This window comes from Heliconius melpomene, chromosome 12, assembly GCF_056956725.1.
Source record: "Heliconius melpomene rosina isolate 202511_hmr_F chromosome 12, ASM5695672v1, whole genome shotgun sequence".
In the NCBI taxonomy this organism is placed as follows: Eukaryota; Metazoa; Arthropoda; class Insecta; order Lepidoptera; family Nymphalidae; genus Heliconius; species Heliconius melpomene.
Genome location: NC_140400.1, coordinates 7506906 through 7527838, shown reverse-complemented (window position 1 = coordinate 7527838; position 20933 = coordinate 7506906). Strand labels below are relative to the sequence as shown.

Sequence of the window (20933 nt, the reverse complement as noted above, 5' to 3'; positions counted from 1 at the left end):
ATATAATAAAAAAATAATATAAATAAATATTATTCAGGAACGAGAATATTATGAATTACAGCGTACACCTTGAAAAATGACTGGATCCATTGCCCCGTCAACTGAAACAGTATTCGCTACAACAAACTAATGCTCGACTGCACAAGAAAAATGAATATATTTTATAAGAGATTGTGGAGGATATAAAATGTTAGTATTGTTTATTTTTTTATTCCTAGTGGTGCGTTGGCATAGTGTCGTCTTACTGAAAACATAATAATTATGAATACGAATTTTACTTCGATCTAAGAATTTATAATTGAAAGTGTAGAACAGAGTGTTTTAACACTAGGTATCCGCTGTTCATAGCGTAGAAGCTAAAAAATATATCTATATACGGATATCGCAGGATAGGAGGCAGGATAACCTGATGTTAAGAAATTCTTTTGCTCACGCACCGCTTCATTCCAGAGTCCTTATGTAATAAGTGCCAAAACTCAACGTCCAGCCTTGTCTTGTTGCAAGAGCTGAATGGGAATCAAACCTATCCTATCTCTATCCCTATCCTATCTTATTTACCAATATTTTTGTTATTATTGTAAAAATATAATAAGAATCTCTCACCTCATATCCTTTATTCTCATATTAGTTGCATTGCCAAGTGCTCACCATTAACCTGGAATGCATCCAAGGCACTTATATTTTTCACTTTAATATATAGCTTATGGAAGCTGGTTCTGTTTTATATATTTTTTATTAAAATAGTATCTATTAGATATAACAAGTGGTATTTTAAAATAAATAATTTGTAACGTTTTATAATTTTAATTCATTTTCATTTCATTCATTTTTTATATATTTCTATATAAATAAACTAGTAAGTTTTGAAATTATTTATGGAAAAAACACTCATATTTTTTTCGATATAAGTCCTAAAAGCCATTAATTAAGTTAATAAAAAAGCTATAGCTATGCAGCTAAGTTAGGGCATAGGATTCCCAATTTTCTTAAAGAATCTAATTTCTTCCAATCACGTATTGCTGAACATAATATGTACATGGGGATGAAATGGATAGACACCTTAAATATTCTAAGTATCTATTGATGCTTATCGATGTCCTAGCCTTAACATGCGAATTAACGTCCACCGTCCTCCCTATATCTAACCAAAAAATAATTTTAAAATTATAAAATATATACATACTAGTAGACCCGAACGCGGCTACGCCCGCTTGAACTAGACGAATATTTATTAAATATATTTATGAAATTATTTTCAGTTTTCAATAGAGAGAGAGAGATTCGTTAAGCAAGCTCATTTTGGGTGACGTTTTCTAACAACAAACTTTGCAAATCGTTGCTTAGCAACGACGGTTGTTATTAACATGGCGGAATAAATTGCATGTCAAATTAATAAGTATTTTAATATATTGGTATATATCGAAAATATTACAAATATGAGAAAAAAAAGTATCCTATGTTCATCCCGAGACCCTCAAGTATCTCTATATGAGTATTTTATCACAATTAAATTAGCGGTTTGGCCCTGATTGCGTAAAAGACAGACAGACAGACAGATAGAGTTACTTTCGAATATATAATATAGGTATGGATACTAATTTTGATAACAATATATAAAATGAATACACATTCTTCAAAACAATATGTGAGACCATGTGCTGTAACTGAAAAGCACAGTGGTTGATTGAATCAATACGTTCCCTTTCCTTTCGTTCGACAGCCTGAGCAAATTGCTATTCGTAGAAAATTATCGGCGTTACATTTTCAAGGGGAACTTTTCACTAAGCCACAGCCACCTGGGATCGAATGTAACGTAGATGGAAATATAATATTTTTTCTTCTAAATTAATGAGCTTCTTGAAAAATTTTTGATTCATTACTCGTTTATTTAGGATTTAATTATGAAGAGAGGTTTTCCGTCTTGAAATTTGGTTTTTAAAATGAATTAAAAATATTTGAGTTCAGTAATATCGTTCCTGTTTAGAAATAGATTGTAATTTTTAATGTAATATTAGAAAATAATATTAAAAAAACTATAATTTATTTCGTATTTTCCCTAGATTTTCGCACAATTTACGTATACAACATTAAGACTACTTGCCATTTCGACACCAAAAAAAAAATATAAATAGAGAAACCTAAGATTTTATTTCTCTTAGTTATCTCACAGAATATTTAGAAAGACGTGCAAATAAAAACTAAACAAAAAATATTTTAAAAATTTCCAATCAAAAAAGATACGACAGTAAGAAACAGATTACTTTTCAATACAATATATAATACCAACCTTTAGTAGTTACTACAAACAAGATTGCCTTTTCAAAAATACATCACAAAATGAACCGAGTCAATTATACCAGCATTAGGAGAGAGTAAGTTGGGCTATAATTTATTTTCTATCCCCAGCAATTTTTCTCGGCGACCCCAAAAGCCTCCTAAATATATTTTTTTAAAGATTTGGCCCCAAATTTGTGGAGGCCCATAAAACTGTCAGGAACCCTTTGTATGTAAATTAGTAAGCCACCGAGACATTTATATTCTCTGGAGAAAAGTTTAGGCAATTTTTTTTGATGCTATCTTAATAAGGTAGGTAAATATTGTTTGGTATGATTGTTGTCGTATTAAGTTTAAAAATAATACAGATTTTTTCAATATCGAGTTATTGAAAATATTATCAATATTTTCAATAACTCGATGGTTGTGTGTTCGATTCCCGCAAGAGGGAATGAACTATTAAATCGAATTCTAAAAGTAGCTGCTGCTTTTCAGCAGCACAGCTTATACATAGGGATCGTCGAAACATAAACTAAAACTAAAATATAGAAAATAAAGAAAAAAAAAGAAAGAAAAATCGACTTCAAACTAAATCTATATGCACAAATTTAAACAAAAATTAAAAAGTAAAAAAAAAACATGTTTTATTATTTTCTATTTAAAATATATGTTATTTTTGTAGCCCAATATCACATCTACTATAAATTTATACAGCTTCACGCTGCTTTCCGCTCACAGCAGAGTAGGCAGATGGAACCTAGTGTTAAGACACTCCGTTCTCCATTTTCCACCGAATTCTGGAGGCATTCCTTGTTGAGTATCTGAACTGAAGGCTGCGCTTTGTCTCGACACCAGAGCGAAGAAATGAAAATGTATATTTAAATAAATTCCGTCTTTCATCAAGAAATTTAAATATTTAATTTTTGAATTAATACCATTTTTGCGTTGCATGGCATCGTACCCGAATCGCACTAAGAAGTCTATATACTTAGATATATACTTATCTATACATTTGTTTGAAATAAATCCTAGAAACGATCACACGATATTGACTCAATTGCTTCGCTTTACGTTTCGCCTGTACCCAGTTTTAACTGGTACGGACGTTTCAATTAAAAACGACCACTTTAATTTACTTCTTTGGATTTTTGTTTTTGCATTGGTGTTTCCGTTCGGGTAGCCATTAATTTTGACCCCTATTTTATGGTTTTCTTTTGGTTGACGCTGTATTCTGCGTGTGGCAGAGGAGAGGAGAGGCGAGAGGGTAGGCAGAGGGAACCTGCCAACTTAGTATTAGGGCACTTTGTTCCGAGTATGATACTTCCGTCCCCCATTTTTCACAGAATTCTGGAGAGATTGCTCGTTGAGAGGTGGAGCTCGACGTCTATTTAAAGTTAATTACTTACTTATTGCTGTATTTTCAATTGTAATATATACATGTTAGCTGATTGAATTCGCAATTAAGAGATGCACAGAATGAAAGGCGAATGTCACAAATGATAGATTTATGAAGAAGAATGTGTTCAGGTTGTTTGAATCCGTCGAGAGCATAAGTAACGAAAGAATATCAAAAAATATCTATGAAGCAGAGTCATATCTGGGTTGACTTTCGAGAACACAGTACGAGTATATTTGAAATTGGGAGGTCTCGTATAGAATATGAGAACCACCTTATATTTTTGGGTATGTCTGAAGAGCTTGATGACAGTAGACGAGGCGAAAGACGTATGCGGATATCCTGGCATTTGGCGCTCCATTCTCTATGGCTAAGAAAAATTATATTTTACATAAGCCGTCTTTTCCTGTTTTGGCTATTCTACTTTATATCAGAACCTTTAACGAAAGTTTTTATGAACTGTTTTATTATATACTAAATAGTGAACATAAACATAAATTGCAGGACAAGTATGAAGTGAGCTAGCGTTATTGCTCGTTTCCTACACTCATACTCTTTTTAGACACATTGGGTTATAAAGTTTTTTGCAGCTTTTTAGTAGAGTGGTGGGAACCCACACCATTGAGGGGTGATGACCTAATGTTTTTTCTACCAGAACAGGAAGATTTAAATAATTGAAATATAGATATTCTTCCCAAAATTGTAATCTTTGTTCTGCGGTGCATAGGGAATAGAATATCTAAACACTAGGTTCCTTCTGCCTACCCTGCTACACGTGGGATACAACGTAAAGCAGAAAAAAATGTTAAAAATGTGACCAGCGCTGCGTTGAGTTCTGCTACTCAATACGCAGTCTTGGACTCAAGTTGTCCCTGGCTATCCTGCTATATGCTGGAAAGAGCAAAAAATATATTTATAATGAAAAACTGAACCTACTACTATTAATAGGATATTTTACGTAAAAAATTTTTTACTTGAATTGTCTTTCAACTATGACAAGAACAGCTAACGATCCAGTTTGTAAGTAAATGGAATAGTTGTGAGCTCGCATTCTCATCGAATATCGACAAGTTCTGGGACCATTGAAATTTGCAATTTGTCAAATAAAGCTACACCCACGCGCAAAGCTTACTACCGGTGGGTGGATATTGGTAACACTTACAGCAAAAATATATTTATTGTCTTACTAACGGCCTATAAACCTTAAAATGTTTTTTCCGTCATTGTTTTTCTCGTTTCTGTAAAAATTTCAAGAAATTTTAATCCCCGAAGAACCTACATGCAAAATTTCAGCATGCATTTCAAAATTTCATTTTCTCTTGTCAAGGCTGCGCTATATCAAAACGTTATTGAAATAATACATACCTCTGATAGGGAATTGAACCTAAAACAGTCGCGTTTACAGATAAACGCTTTGCCATGACGACACAGTCATAAGGATAATAAAAAAATATATTTATTATTTTTTCCACGTCTTGTCTCGTCGAAAGTTACATGTCAATTTAGTTCTCTTTTAGTCCTCTTTCACGTTAACAACGTGTCAAAATGCCGACATTTATCCCGATGTAGCTTCAAAGTTTGTACTGAGAAGGTACGTGCCCTTTAAGCGGCGCGCGTATTTTTCTTTGTGAATAGCATATTTTAAGAAATATTATTTAGAATTATCTTGTCGTGGCATAGGGGCACAAAGTGTGACTGTAAACGGCTCAGATTGTGAGTTCAATTTCCACTGGAGGAAATTAAATATTTAATATTTCTTTCTCTTCGCTCTGGTGTCGAGGCCAAGCGCAATGTTGAGTTTCGCCACTCAACACTTAATTTCTACAGAATTCAGCAGAAAAAGGGGAACGGAGTGTCATAACACTAGGTTCACCAAAACACCGATTGGCCCTATATAGGGCCTAGGTTCGGCCACATATGGAGTACTGTTCTCATCTCTGGGCTGGTGCACCCCAGTATCAGCTTGACCCATTTGATCGCATACAACGTAGAGCTGTTCGAATCATTAAGGACCCAGTAAGCTGTGAAAGGCTTGACACTTTGGCTCTGCGTAGAGACGTCTCCTCGCTGTGCGTTCTCTTTCGCATTTATCATGGTGAGTGTTCTGAAGAACTGTTTGACCTGTTACCTGCCGCCGAATTTTCTAACCGCACAGCACGTCACAAACTTAAATATCATCCACACCATCTGGATGCGTGGCACTCCACTACTGTGCGGTTTCGTAGGAATTTCCTTCCACGCGCCACCGAACTGTGGAATAGCCTACCCGCGGCAGTGTTTCCAGGTCGGTACGATATGGGTTCCTTCAAAAAGCGCGTCTATCTCCACCTTAAAGGCCGGCAACGCACCTGTAGCTCCTCTGGAGCTGCACGGGGTCGTGGGCGGCGGTGATCATCATCAGGTGACCCGAACGCTCGTTTGCCTTGTCCTTTTTCCATAAAAAAAGGTTCCCTCTGTCCTGCTATGAACAGAGGACAGAGGGAACTTTTATAAAATAAAATCATTATTTTTTGAAATTCATTCACAGTGTTGAGTGGCGGAACTTATCGCTAAGTTTTTCTCGAGTGGGAATCAAACCTGCTACCGAGGTGTTGGCGACTGGAAAAACAATTATTTTAGGACGTACGAGTATAATATTTTACATTAAATGAAAATATTTTTCTGTTTTCATAGTAAACTTCTCTGTGAAGTAAGTCTTTATATAAAACATATTTAGACTCACCCGCTTTCAAGTTATGTTTACATAATGTTATCTCAAAATATTCAACATTCTCATATTAATATTTTATTATGTACTTTGAAAAACATGAAATATTTATTTTATTTATTTTATAATATACTAGCTTTTATGCATGGTTTCACCCATGGAAAAGGTAAAAGTTGTGTATGACGCACTAACCATTTTAAGTGGTAACTACCGAGTTCTCGAGTTCTCCTAGGTAACCCTGACCGCGAAACTATCACCTTAATATAATATAGGCTATGGGCCTTCCTGGATCCACCTAGTATGTATCTATCTGTCTATAGCTTCAGGCCACACATAGCGGGTTAGGAAAATTGAACCTACTATTATAACATTTCATTTCCCGTTAAGACACTTTCGATCCCCACTTTTTACCGAATTCTTGAGGCACAGAGCTACGAAAGAAAATATTAAATATTTCATTCCCCCGACTGGGAAACAAACCTACAACCGCCGTGTTTACAGTCGCTCGTTTACGTACCTGCGTCGCGACTATTCTTAACTATTCTGATAATTGATAATGTAATTAATCAATTATTATTTTAATTATGAATATGTGTGATTCATCATAGGGTAATCTAGTAAATTGCTATATTGGGCTCGAGTAATGAAGGTGAGTGTTAGTTAATGTAAAGGGGCTCCTGAAACCTACTCTCGTGGTTGCAAGATCCAGTCACTGTCCCGAGCGTCACTTCATCGTAAGAGAGAATATAATAGTACCTTCCATTTCTGATGTTTGTCTGATACGACTACCCTACAATAAGGAAGAAAAGGGATTTTCTTCCTTATTACATCCAGATGGATATAATAAGGAAGAAAAGGAACGTAATAAGGAAGAAAAAAGCAGAACATCTGGGATGTAGAAAGTGGGATGAGGTCCACTCCCACTCCCACTGGATGAGAATGTTTCGACACTTTTGTAAGTCCAACGTACTATCTAGTACGTAGGTAAATAAATAATTAAAAAAAACTAAACACAATTATGAATCGCGTGTAATTCAGTCTTCTAGATTTTATTGCTTAGTTACGGTTCGACTTAATAATAAAAGCGTGTTAAAAGGAGTTCATTTGTTCAGTAATTTATTTATTAATATTTTTAATTTCTTCGCTCAGGCACTAAGGCAAAAATCAGGCGGAAAGTGGGGAACGGAGTGTTTTAACTCTAGGTTCATGCTATAAGCGGGATACAGCGTGAAGCTGATTATTAAACATATAAGTGTAAGTAAAGTTACAAAATATAGCACATGTATTTAATATGACCAACTAGTAAATTTTATTTCTATAAATAAATAAAATTTCCCATAACGAAAGCTTTCTTTAGATGTACATACCTAATGAAATTTTTAGACTATTCTGCAACATAAGAGTTCATGCTGCAATCCCAATACACTCGATTGAGCTGAAAATCCGGATATTTCAACTTTAGACGTTAGAATTGTTCTTATTTACAAAACTATTTAGGTTCACAGACAAAAGGAAGTGGATTTTTTAAATTCAATTATATATTATTTGCTCGCTTTGAAAATGTAATAATATTTTATTTTTAAATTTGTTTATTCCTTTTTAATAGACTATTAAATATTAATATTATATCATATGTTAACAGCTTCACGCTTTTTCCCGTATAGCAGGATAGGCAAAGGAAACCTAGTGTCAAAACACTCCGTTCTACTTACCACTCAAATCTCGAGACACTGTGTGAGTGGCGGAAATCAACATCACATTATTTTGTAAGCGTAGAAGGGAAATAATTTAAATATAATCATTCCCCCGAGTGGGGATCGAACTCAAAACTATCGCGTCAATATTCAGTCGCTGTGCTATATCGCCAGGATGGCCACATATTACTGCGGCATTGCCTCTTAAGCGAAGAAGCCTCGAGAATGCGGCGGAAAGAAGGGGAAGGGTAAGTGTAGTATCTTAATGGGAACGGAGTGTTTGAATCAGTGTGAACGTGAGTATTAAAATTAGATACGTGTGGTCCCTTTGTCTACTCGTACATGTGCGGGATTCTACCGTTCTAGGTTCTAGGTAAATATTTTTTAAAATTTAATATGCAAGAAAATTTCTCAAGTTGTCACGTAATAAAAGAATTTGAATAAATAGAAAAGCTTAAATTGTATCTTCTGTTATTTATAAAAAGAAAATAGAAAACATTGTCGGTTTGTTTAATCAAAGTTCAACAAAGTTTCTGTGTAATACCATACAAGATAAGTTACATTGTCTTCGTCGTGACAAGGAGTTATATATTTTGTTTTAAAATTGTGTAGATTGTGTTAAATGTATGAATTTCAAAAGAATGAAGACCAAGATTCGATTTCCAATTGAGGTAAATATAATTTGGACTTAAAATGATCATTGATAAAAAAAAACCTAAAACACGTTCCGAATTCCTCTATTCAGGTCCTGGTTCCATCATTGGACCAGCTCGATGATACTGTTACCAATTGGTCAAATTCAGTTCCTTACATTTTATTTTATAGTTACAAGTAGACCTACCAAACGTGTTAAGATAATAATTCCTGGGCACTAAAGAACCTTGTTAAATTAGTTTTTTTTTCTATCATATACACATACAGCAGGGCAGAGAGTACTTAGTGAGAGACTCCATTCTACGGTCGCGATTCGAGATATTGCAATATTAGTGGCGGAAGTAAACGCCGCGGCTTATTTTGTTAGTATTATCTGTAGATTCTCCCCCTGTACCGTGCTATATGTGGAAAAAATACATACATCGTATATAAATATTCATACAAAACATTACCCTTAAAACTCACAAAATTGCTCAGTGAACTCCCAAGATAAGATAAGAGAAACCGGAAACAGAAATAAGGGCGGGCGGAAAAGGGGGGTTATGTAGTAAGTGAGACAAATGCTCTCTGCAATTTGGGGGTGGCTGTCGTATCGTGTAAATCATCTCCGTGTACAATATATTTCGTTACATTATATAATATTATTTTGGGCTATATTAGGAGTGTGATTTTGTCTGTTGAGTGATTCTGTTGAGTATCATATTGTAGTGTTGTAGATTTTTATGTTCCATTTGAACATTATTTATAAGTATAATTCAATTCAAGGAAGTGGGAACCTAGTGTTAAGTTAAAAATTAATGGACGGATTTTTAGCTTCACACCGCGTATAGCAGGGTAGGGGAACCCAGTATTAAGACACCTTGTTCCCCACTTTACGTGTTGAGTAGCGGAACTCAACACCGGGCTTTTTTTTTAAAAATAATAATTCATTCCTCCGAGTGAAGATTGAACCCACTATCATCACGTTACACACCCTTGTGCCAGTGCGCCACGACGGTCTCACGGACGGATTTTGATTGAACTTTTTTAGTTGTATAGCTATTAGTCCTCGGCAACATATAGTCTTCAGTTAGTTTTATGATCTGAATATAGAGACCCTAGCAACCCATCTAATCTCTAAGAAAAAAGTTGGGTGTATGGGAAAACTGAGGGCGCTAAGAGAGGATTTCCTGAAATTTCTACGGGAATAGAAAAAAAGGCATTTAAAAATGCAAGAGCATATTCAAATAAATAATCATAAAAACAAAGAAATACTATGATAATCATAGGTGAATATTCTATCCTTTCTCATAAAAGTGTATGAAGTACAAGGGTTTGGGAAAGTCGAGAATTGTTTTCTATTAAAGGGATTTACCAAGAACTAAAAGGTAACAGATGTTCTCAAGACTGCAGGGATAAGGGTTTTACCTTTATTTTTCTCGCCGTAAAAACCAGGTTGCTATAAGTTTTGACTTAATTAATTTTCATTTTATATTATACTAGCGACCCTCTTGCGGCTTCGCCCGCTTTAACTACTGGATTATGTTTAATGTATGTTTGCATAGAACTTAAGATAATGTGAAAATTAATAAAACTCTAATGCAACCCGCATTTTTGTAGTTTCAATAAGGATTTTCCAATTGTTTTACACAGCAAGGATTTTTTAGTAGGTACCGTAATTTTAAATCTGTGCTACTAATCTTTTCAAGTACTTCACTTCGTACTTCATAGTTAAATGACTATTTTTAAACGGAAGAAGTTATAAACAAAAACCTACCTACTAATAACTACTACAAAAAATGTGAAACCAACCATATCGCGCTTAAATAATACATTCAACTCCAATTATCCAATACGTGCAAACGCATCTAACTAAATCTTCGTTGCTATAAAGGCAGCCGGGTTTTTTTTTTTCGACCTTGTGGTTAATGCTGAAGGGGGTATTCTGTCCCTGATGAAAAGCAAGCACTACGTGGCTGCCTGTGAGGAAAATTAAATAGAATGCATCGGCCGGGAATCGAACCCGGGCCGCCCGCGTGGCAGGCGTGCATTCTACCACTGAACCACCGATGCGTGAAAGGCAGGCAGGCATGGCGGATGCATGGCGAGTGGCGAGCCGTTTCGCAGCAAGGATTTTTTTGATATTGTTACAACTTCTAAAGTACTTATTAAAATGAAAAACAGTAAAAGACAGTTTTGGTCTACATTAAATGGCCAACGTAACTAATATACTTATTTAATGCTGAGAGTAAGGGATAAGTGAAACTTGAGTAACATACAGCTGATGTGTCAACGGCGGGATGTGTCAACGGCGGGATGTGTCAACAATTAAATGCGTTTTTCTGTAAAACTATTCGCAATTTCGAAATCAAAAAAAGAAAATTTTATCTTCGTTTAACGTAGAAAATTAATAAAGTATTTTAAAGGATAAGGATTAATATCATTATGGAAAAATATCCCTCACAATAAAAAATATATTGAAATTACAATTTTTAGACAGAAATATGATCACTACACGTTATTCTTAAAAGATACGAATATGCTGTCGCAGATTTTTTTGTAGATCTTATTAAGAGGAACAATACTCCAGTACATTTTTTTCATGTAGTACTTACCATTAAAGCAGCGCATGCGCGAATGTGTCTCAACGGGTAGGACTTTATACACATTTATCGTATTTATGTTAATTTACATAAGAATGTACAAATTATAAATTATATATAAACCTTCTATGAAAAACACTTGACCTAATGGTGAAATCCGCATCAAAATCCATTGGGTGGTTTAGAAGAAGAAGAGTTAGAAACAACAGACAGACACGAAAAGCGACTTTGTTTTATAAGATATAGGATATAAATTTCTTCCAGCTAATGTCGAATATAAATGCCAAATTATCATCAATCACCCTATCAACGAATTCCAATTTCGTTCATTTTTTTTATTCGAACCAGTATTAGTATTAACCTAACCAATAGTTCCTAGGATAAGCGCGTTCCGCCGTACAAATGCTAAAGTTTTATAATATTTGAACAAATATAACATAACAAAGGAAACTAAACAAGGAAAGAAATAACTATAAAGCAGACAAATCTCTGATTCAGCTGAAAGAGTAAATGACGCTTTTAGTACAGTAGACGAGCCGAGGTTGGTAATAAAACGTTTTTTATATGGACTAACTACATTTTGAGCAGAAATCACGAAATTTAACAAGGAACTCAGATTTTTGTGAAATACATATCAGTATATATTTGACTTTAAGAGACAGATGGAGGTTCGATTCCCACTTAGGGGAATAAATTATTTTCATTCCCCCACTGTGGCAATAACTCAAATAGCAGGGTAGAGTTCAACCACTCAATACGCAATGTTTTGAAAATTGAACAGAAAGTGAGGAACGAAGTGTCTTATCACTACGGATTACAGCGAAAAGCTGAACAGAGAAATTAATATATTTAGTTAACATTTTACGTTAATTTCATCCTTAGCACTGTACCTATATCTATCTAAACCTACTATCTAATTCACAATGGACAGGTCTAAAGCGCATCAATTGAAATCAGACAGTCAGCCTGATTGTAAACCGCACTTGTGCCTTGAATCCATTACAAGGCTCTCTTGTAAACGTTCTTTGTCTTTGTTGTCGTTTTGGTTCTAAATATATTGAAATAGTAATATATTTAGTTTTATTTAATGTATAGAAATAAAATATGAATACAATAATAATCGTGAAATATAAGCTATTAACTATGTATTTTTAGTGAACCAAATAAATTAAAAGAATAAAAACTGTCGTTTCATATCCATTTATCCATATCTTTGTATTAATTGTTGAGTATTTGTATTTTAACATTTTCTCAAATATGATTGAAACTTATACAGGGTGAGTCATATTGAACTTTCCGGTTTTGGAAGGACGTTGCACGAAGAAGAGAAGGAGTAGAAGGGTGGGGATGGTGTCATTAGACGCGCCATGACATGCAGTTTTAGTGTGAGCAATGGCTTGGTCGGGACAACATCGTGCGTTCGTAGTTGAAGAGTTTATTAAAAATGGCGGCTCCGTGATCACAACACAGCGTGCGTGTACTTAATTTCCATTAAAATCTAATTAACCTCTCTAAGTGAATCTATTTGTAACTGCTTACTTTATTAAGACCTTCAAGAAGTTGCTAGCTCGGACTGGAAACCGAGGACCGGGAACTCTGGCCTATGTCCATCAGTACACAAAAAGGCTGAGTTGATTGATTGGCTCTACCGTGCACACGATGTTTCAGCACTGTAAGTTCATATAAAATTCTATTTGCACTTTCTTATGTTAGAAATGATTCATTTATTAATACAGGTATTAAAGATATTTATCTATACTAATCTATACTAATACTAATCTATACTAATATAATAAAGCGGAAGAGTTTGTTTGTTTGTTTGTTTGTTTGTTTGTTTGAACGCTAAGATCTCTGGATCTACTGGTCCGATTTACATTGTTTTTGTTTTGTATGAAAGCTGCATTCTTCAGAAGTGCTATAGGCTATATAACATTACATTACACATGTAAATTAATATATTTTAAAGTACTTTTTAATTTGACATGCAATTTATTCTGCCATGTTAATAACAACCGTCGCGTCGCTACGCAACCGTTACCGCGACATTTTGATATTCATCCTTATGAAAATAAACATTATAGCATTTTATCTAGATTGAAATTATAGTTTACTGTATAACATTCTAATAAATAATTTAGTAGATGTCACTGATTCGAAATGACCTAGCCTACGGGCGGCATAGTATGACCTACGCGAACGGGCAGATGACGTTGATGGTTTTATTACATTTTTGAACTTTATTTGCTGTTTATAATTAATTTAAAATACACGTTGGTTTTCTTCTTATTTTATTTGATATTGCTGGCAAAAAATATCCTTTTAGGTAGTTTTTAGGTACGGGTTATTTTTACTTCTTATGTTATTTTTACTTAATTTGTAGTTATTTTTACTTCTTATGTTGGTTTTCAATTTCTCAGATATTTTTTCTAATAATATGACTCTACTTATTATTCTTTTAGATTATTTAAGCTTATATTTTCTTACTAATTCTATTGAAATCTGAAAATATAGTTAATAAATATTCTTATAGTTTAAGCAGGCGTAGCCGCGTCCGGGTCCACTAGTCCTATATAAGAATATAATGTGTAAAGCTATTACTAATTCCATAAAAAATATTTTAGATAACATTTCAATGTAAAAATGGAAAGAAAATAAGAAAATTTGAATTTGAATACAGAAAGTGTTAGAGAGTCGATACTCGGAAGTGATTTGCAATTGAAATCAGACAATCTGACTAGATTCTAAACTGAGGTTTAGTCGCCGCTGCATTAAGTGTATCTATCCGGTAGATAAAGGGTCAAGTTAAGATATTATCGCGATCTTTGATTTTAGGTACTTTTTTAGGCTTTTCTACAAAAATTGTTGGAAATTGTACTGTAAGTTCTCACTTTGTGTAAAATTTTATAACTATAGATCCACGGGAAGTATAGGGTCCTTCCCGTGGATTATATTGTAGCCTACCCTCGTATTTTTTGCTCGCGTTGACTCAGAAGCTTAATTTCTTTTGTATTCTTAGGGATCATAAACTTCAGTAACTGATATTAATTTCAGCGATATACCTCTACGTGATCTTAATGATCATGACAGACAACCGATGCCAATAGAGAGATCCCATAAGGACTCCGTTTTTCCGTTTACCTTCTGAGTTAGGTAACTCTAAAAAAATGGGCAATTATGTAATGCTCGAGAGCATTACAAAGTACAAAGAAATGAAAAATGTGAAGCTACATTGATAAGCTGATAACAAAAAGAGCAATTGGAATTTTGCGAAATAATTAGTCGGATGGATGCGAGAAGCGCAAAACCGGTAACCAAATTGTTGGCGCTCGATGAGGGAAGTTCAGCAGTGGACGGCGATAGGCTGAGGAAGAAAATATTTAACTTCTCTTTTGTGAGAGTCTTGTGACAATTATAAAAAAAAACAACCTTAACCAGTTTAGCATTTTATGTTGTTAACAAGACTCAGTTGTCTCGTTACAACATAAAATGCTGACGATATATTGGAAAAGATTAATTGTATTCCACATATAGTAGTGTAGACAAAGGGAAGCTGGTTTTCAGATACTACGTTTCTCACTATCCATAGAATTTACAAGAAATTGCGAGTTGAGTGCAGGAACTCAACTTTTGTTGTTACCAGTGCGGAGAAAAAATAAATTAAATAATTCGTTCCCCCATGTGAGAATCGAACGACGACATTAAGGTGTGATTGATATGTATAAGTTTTTTGTAAATGTTGCCCAATCTGTAGGTAATAATTTCACGATATGTCAATATGAAACGTACTATCTCATACAATTATATTTACTTATTCGATGTTCACGAATGAATGAATGAATAAATAAACGAAGGAACAAACAAAGCTATAAGAAGTAAACAAATAGCAACCCAATACATTTATCATTAAATATTGAAGAATAATAGTATCTCAATGTCCCAAATAAATAGTATTATACATATTTTTATTTCAATGTCATTACGCCGAAGAACGGAGAACGAAGTGTATACGGCAAAAAGTGGGGAATGAAGGCGTCTTAATGGAGAGCGGAGTGTCTTGAACAGTAGGTTCTCAAATTACCAGATTCCCTCTGTCAATCCTGTTATGTTCGGGATAGAGCACGAAGTTAAAAAAAAATACACCGAGGCCATCGTAGATAGCGCTGTCAGACAGTGTCTTTCTGTAAATATGATAATTGTCGGTTCGATCTCCACTCGGGGGAAAGAATATTATTTTTCCTATAAAGGACTGTTTTAAGTTCCGCCAACGCACTCGCATCACTTCAACTCTTCGAAATTGAGCGAGGAAAGGTCCGGTGAAGCTGAAAAAAAATATTTAACTGAGCTCGGCACGAGCGGACCAAAATCCTCCACTACGAACGAAGTACGCAATCCGAGGTCCGTGTCTCACAGGAGACGCCTTTTTTGCTAGCTTCTTTGGCGCCAAAGATGCCAAAGTCACAGCCCTTCAAGCTCGACTTCCTACAAAATCCGGTGATGCTATGGAGACCACTATGGCCAATAGCATATTACAAATTTGAAAAAAAAAAACCTAACAGTACAAAATGCATTGTTGTGCTTTACTATCCAATTAATAATGAAATTAGGTTCAAAAGAGAAAAGTGGAAGAAGTATAGAAAAATCTAGGAAATTTATGAATGACACGATCTTTTGTCCGTCCTTTAGGAAATTCAATATCATGTTAAAGTCTGATTCAGTTGCGGTTACGTTACTCAGTTGAAGCTTAAAGTGAAGATTTTGCAAACGTATAAAAAATTAAGGTGTTGCATTAAGCTTATTCCTTTTGAATGTAATTTTTAAGCCAATTTTTATAAATTTTAGTATAGAAAGATTTAAGAGAAAGATTGAAGAGAAATTTGTTAATTTCCTCTGGTAAAAGAGGAAATGAAAATTTTCATTCTCCAAGTGGAAACCGAACTCGCAACCGTCACGCGAAATGTCTGCTTGCCAAGGGCATTTATTAAAACAATCATAAAGAAATATCTAAAAGAGAAATAACGTTTGCATTCTCCGCATCGTCGAATAAAATTTAATTGTGCGTGTTCAATGAGGCGGGAAATTATGAAACGGAAACCGATACGGTGGGTACACCCATACTTTGTATAAGTTAACATATCTTTTACTGTTTTCATATTCAAATCATTCTTTTGATTAATTCATGGTTTTGGTGTTCTTTGTGCTACTTCTTGGCAGTTTAACTTATGGATACAATATCCTATTAAAATAAATTTCTTGTATACTAGTCTACTAGCGATTATAAATATTACATGATTGAATCAGTTATGAATAAGGAGTCTTCTTCTGGAGGAGATTGTTATCTCCTCCATGGATTGTGCAGTTCGTGGGGATCGGAGTGTCTTAACATTAGGTTCCCTCTGTCTCCCCTGCAATAGGCAGAATACAGTGTGAAGCTTGAGAACAACATGGATTCAGCGGACGGGTACCTATCGTGTTGCAGTGATAGCAGCTCGGAACAGCGCCCCAGACTTGTGATCCAAGTCTAGGCTAGAGGCATCTTTAAAATAATGCTTGGAAATCTTTTAATACACTATAGATAAAATTCTCTGTTATATGTCTCGGTCCTACTTTGAATGTCCAAATTAATCCTATACCTATTATAATCGGTTGTGGGTAAATTTGGAATACTCATTTAATTAAAAATGTGTTGAGTGGCGGAACTTAACGCCGCATTTTGTCTTGTTTGCAGAGCGAGGATTTGAAAATAATTCATTCCCTCAGTGGAAATTGGACCTATTCAAATTAGAGACACTACGTGTTGAGTGGCGAAATACAACACCTCACTTTGTCATCTATTAAATCATATTATAATGTAAACATTAAAAATAACTACTTCTAATTACAAAAAGCTTATAAAAAGTATTAAAAAAGTAAATGATTTTTTACAAAACTCTCCACAAAATACAATTGTGTTTCCTCTTTGAAAAATTACCCACCTAATTATGTAAATTGGTCTTCAGAAGTTCTGTGTGAGAAGCTTTATTGTGTAAAATGTACGAAATGTTTGTTACGTATGTATATATGTAGGTATGTATGCGTACGTGTTACAAATTACCATGAAACTCCTAATTTTGTTTAGTTAATTGAGTATCGTATACTCATAGTTTGGTTAAATATTTATTGTCTTAGCTTCATGTGTTAATTCACTCTACCTACTTTTCTCTATAGACGCAATAACTTAAAAATGTTGTTATAGTGTCGTAAAAGGTAGAAAATTGGTTCTATAGGAAGCTCAAAAATCAGCATCACGCTTTATCCCGCACACAGCAGGGTAGGCAGAGGAAACCCAGTGCTAAGACCCTCCGTTCCTCACTTTCTGCCAAATTCTGGAGTAAGTAGAGTGAGTAACATTTAACTTCCTCGAGTGGGGATCGAACCCACGACCGTCGATTTATGTGCCGCTGGGCCACGAAAAAGTATTAAATGTATTTTGTTTGTACGAGACTGAATCAACTACTTATACAGCCCAAATAACATTACATTGGTGTCAAGATAACTTTTACTCGTATATAGATAAAACTAGTTAGCGAAGTTTACTGATTGAATCGAGTTACACGACTTGAACTTTAGCAAGTCTGTAAGTTTTAAATACTTGTTCTTTTCTTGTTAAAATGGAGACGTTTCAAATGTTGTAACTTTTGCGTGTATATTTGTTTTAGTTTCACGCTGTATCACGCATATAGCGTGATAGGCAAAGAGAAATGATTTAAAAACATATGCGTCAGGCTAGTTTATTACAAGACAAAACTAAAAAGAAATATTCTACTATAATACAGTACACTTTACTTTTAATCTACCTTAAATTCGCGTAAACAAAGCTGTCTACTTAAAGTTCAATTAATTATGTAAGCTTCTATTAATTGCTAATTAATTATTGTTGGATGATTTCCTGAAAATTTTAGAAGTACCCGTTACCTGGAGCACTTGAAACGTGCCTAATATTTGTTATTAATATAGTAAAATCAAAATCAAAAAGTTAATTTAATTTTACACTGTATCCCAAACATAAAAGAGAACACAAAGGGAATAGAGGGAACCTAGTGTTAGACACTCCGTTCCCTTAATTCCTCCGAATTTTGGGGACAGGAATTCAGGAATTGTGCTAGCTTTCTTCTCTTAGAAATCTTATCGAAAAAGTATAATATTAGGTATAAAAAATATATGTGCTTACCAGAAAGAATTTGCTGCAGTAGAGCCTCAATACCTGAAATAGATATTTAGGTTACTCGTTTTATTTTTTCAGTAATAATATACCTACGAGTATTTAATTTTATTTTAACTAACTTTATCATGTTAATTTTAATTTGATAGCTCTGGTTTGACCGGTACCTAACACGTAGGGAATCAAAATTCGATAAATGTGGAAAACGGAGGTTTTCAACGCTACACTATGCCCTCTTCTATCCTGTATCCTAAAAAATAATGTTTCTCATAAGAAACATAAGACATTGTTATTTTTAATCTTTGTGTACTTACCAAAGAGGTGAAAAGAAAATAATTTAAAATATAATCATACCCAGGGTGGGAATCGAACCCATAACCATCACTTTTACAGACAGACGCTATTCCACTGAAACACGATGGCCCTAATTAACTATATTTCTAAGAAAAATTCTTTTCACGTAAACAAAAATAAAGAAAAATAAGAAAAATGTCCATTTATATAGTAAATACCATTCAGCAAATGATCAATTATCCGGCCTATTATCTGCTTTGCGCGCTCGAAGCTAATGAATCCAAGGATTATTAGGGGAGCGTAAGTAATGCTCAGATTTGTATGGGAAATGTAATTATTTATATCTTGTATGTATGTTTTTTTTAGCTTTACACTGTATTCCGCATATACTCGTAGCAAGGTAAGCAGGAGAAACATAAGGAACCTAATGCTTAGACAATAAGTTCCACACAAATTCCAATTTTTGAGACATTCCTCGTTGAGTACTTGTTAATAGAACAAGAAAATAAATATGCCCCGAGTGAGAATCGAACGCCCCGTCACCGTTTATACAATTAGACGTTTACACATTGCGTCATAATTACCTCTTGTATGTAAATTTTATTTAATAAATACTATTTTATTCCCATGAATATATAGTTTATTTATTTTATCAAGGAGGAGACCTCACTTAACCTTCAGAATGCAGTATCGATGACACTGGGGGAAAGCCTAAAAAATGTATTAGGATCCCCGAAGGCCATGTATGAAGAGGTCTGGTGATCCCGCTAAGAGATAAAGCGTGAACCTAAAAAATATAAGAACTGATTCAAAACATTAGAACTTGTAACTACGTCTTCATTTGTTATCCACTGAGCCTAAAAGATTTAACCGACAAAACATAATTTAATAACGTCCACACTACTCAAGACATAGATTGAAAGCAGCCATCGAAAGTTTTGATATTGAACAAGATAAGAAATATGATATGATAACTTCTGTAATTGCTTTATAATAAAAAAGACTTAGAAGTACTCAGTATGATATTAAATATTGATTCTTGGTGAACTATTATAGATATTTAAGCTGAGAGGGTTTCAAATAATTTTAGTTAAAGAGGCCAATGTAAAGCAACGGGACGGCTTAAGTAGCAAGTTAGTAAAAGAACCAATTCTATATACTTGACTCTGGTAGCACGACAAAGCGCGGCGTTGAGTTACACTACTCAACACATAGTGTCTTGAAAATTGGATAGTACATGGAAAACGGACACTCCGTTTTCTTCTATTCTAACACTAGTTTCCCCTAAAGCCTACCTTTCACAATGCGGGAAGAACGTAAATCTTCTTTTTTAGGGTTCCACGATGTCTTAGGAATTTTTTTAATATTCTTCTTTGTTTCAATGGAAAATGGAGACAAGATTGTTCAATAGTTATACCTTCTCACTTTCAATTTCAAATATATTCAACCTAATAATTATGTAAGATACCTACATTTTTCCTAGAAGTTTGGATTCATATATCTAAAAAACTACTAAACCAATTTTGATCACATAAATGCAAAACTGATTATTTACTATTTAAGTTTTTTTATCACGTTGTTTCTACCAAGCAACGCAAGGTAATAGAGTGTTGAGAGACTTTGGTTCCGCTTTGGTTTAATTTTCGAGACGTTGCGTGTTGTGTGGTGGATCTCAACACCGCTTTTTTTATGTTACCAGAGCGCAGAAATGAAAATAATTAATTCCCACGGTGAAAATCAAACTCACAATTGTCGCTTGCGTACAGTCAGACGCCGAGCGTTATCAATTTACACCAAAACCATCAGAATTTCTTATTAAATAAATAAAAGTTAAATCCAAAACAATTATAATTAAATAATTTAACTTAACTCAGCACTTTAACTGTCAGAATTTAACTGAAACAAACTAGTAATTCAGAAGGAGGGATCGACAACCAACGTTACAGTTGATAATAATAGAATTATTTATGTTGCACTTACAATTTGAAGTTTTATTTACTAAAGCTTTCAACGAAAAATAAGAAAAACTTAGCAGAGAAGCACTTCAATGTAATTAATATTTATTCTATAGTGAAACGTTATTCTACGAAATTACTAGACCGAACTGAATGACTCCCACAGTCATTCAACTTGT

General features: G+C 34.2%; 1 protein-coding gene across 1 annotated transcript in view; it reads right to left on the bottom strand.

The window, feature by feature from the left end:
* The window catches only part of LOC146533701 (metabotropic glutamate receptor 2-like), a 120101-nt gene extending 101553 nt beyond the window's left edge, over window positions 1-18548 (bottom strand). The window contains exon 1 of the mRNA XM_085194516.1: window positions 18515-18548. The gene's annotated coding sequence lies outside the window, so the exon portion shown is untranslated. The remainder of the gene's footprint in view (window positions 1-18514) is intronic.
* Between the last annotated feature and the right edge of the window lie 2385 nt (window positions 18549-20933).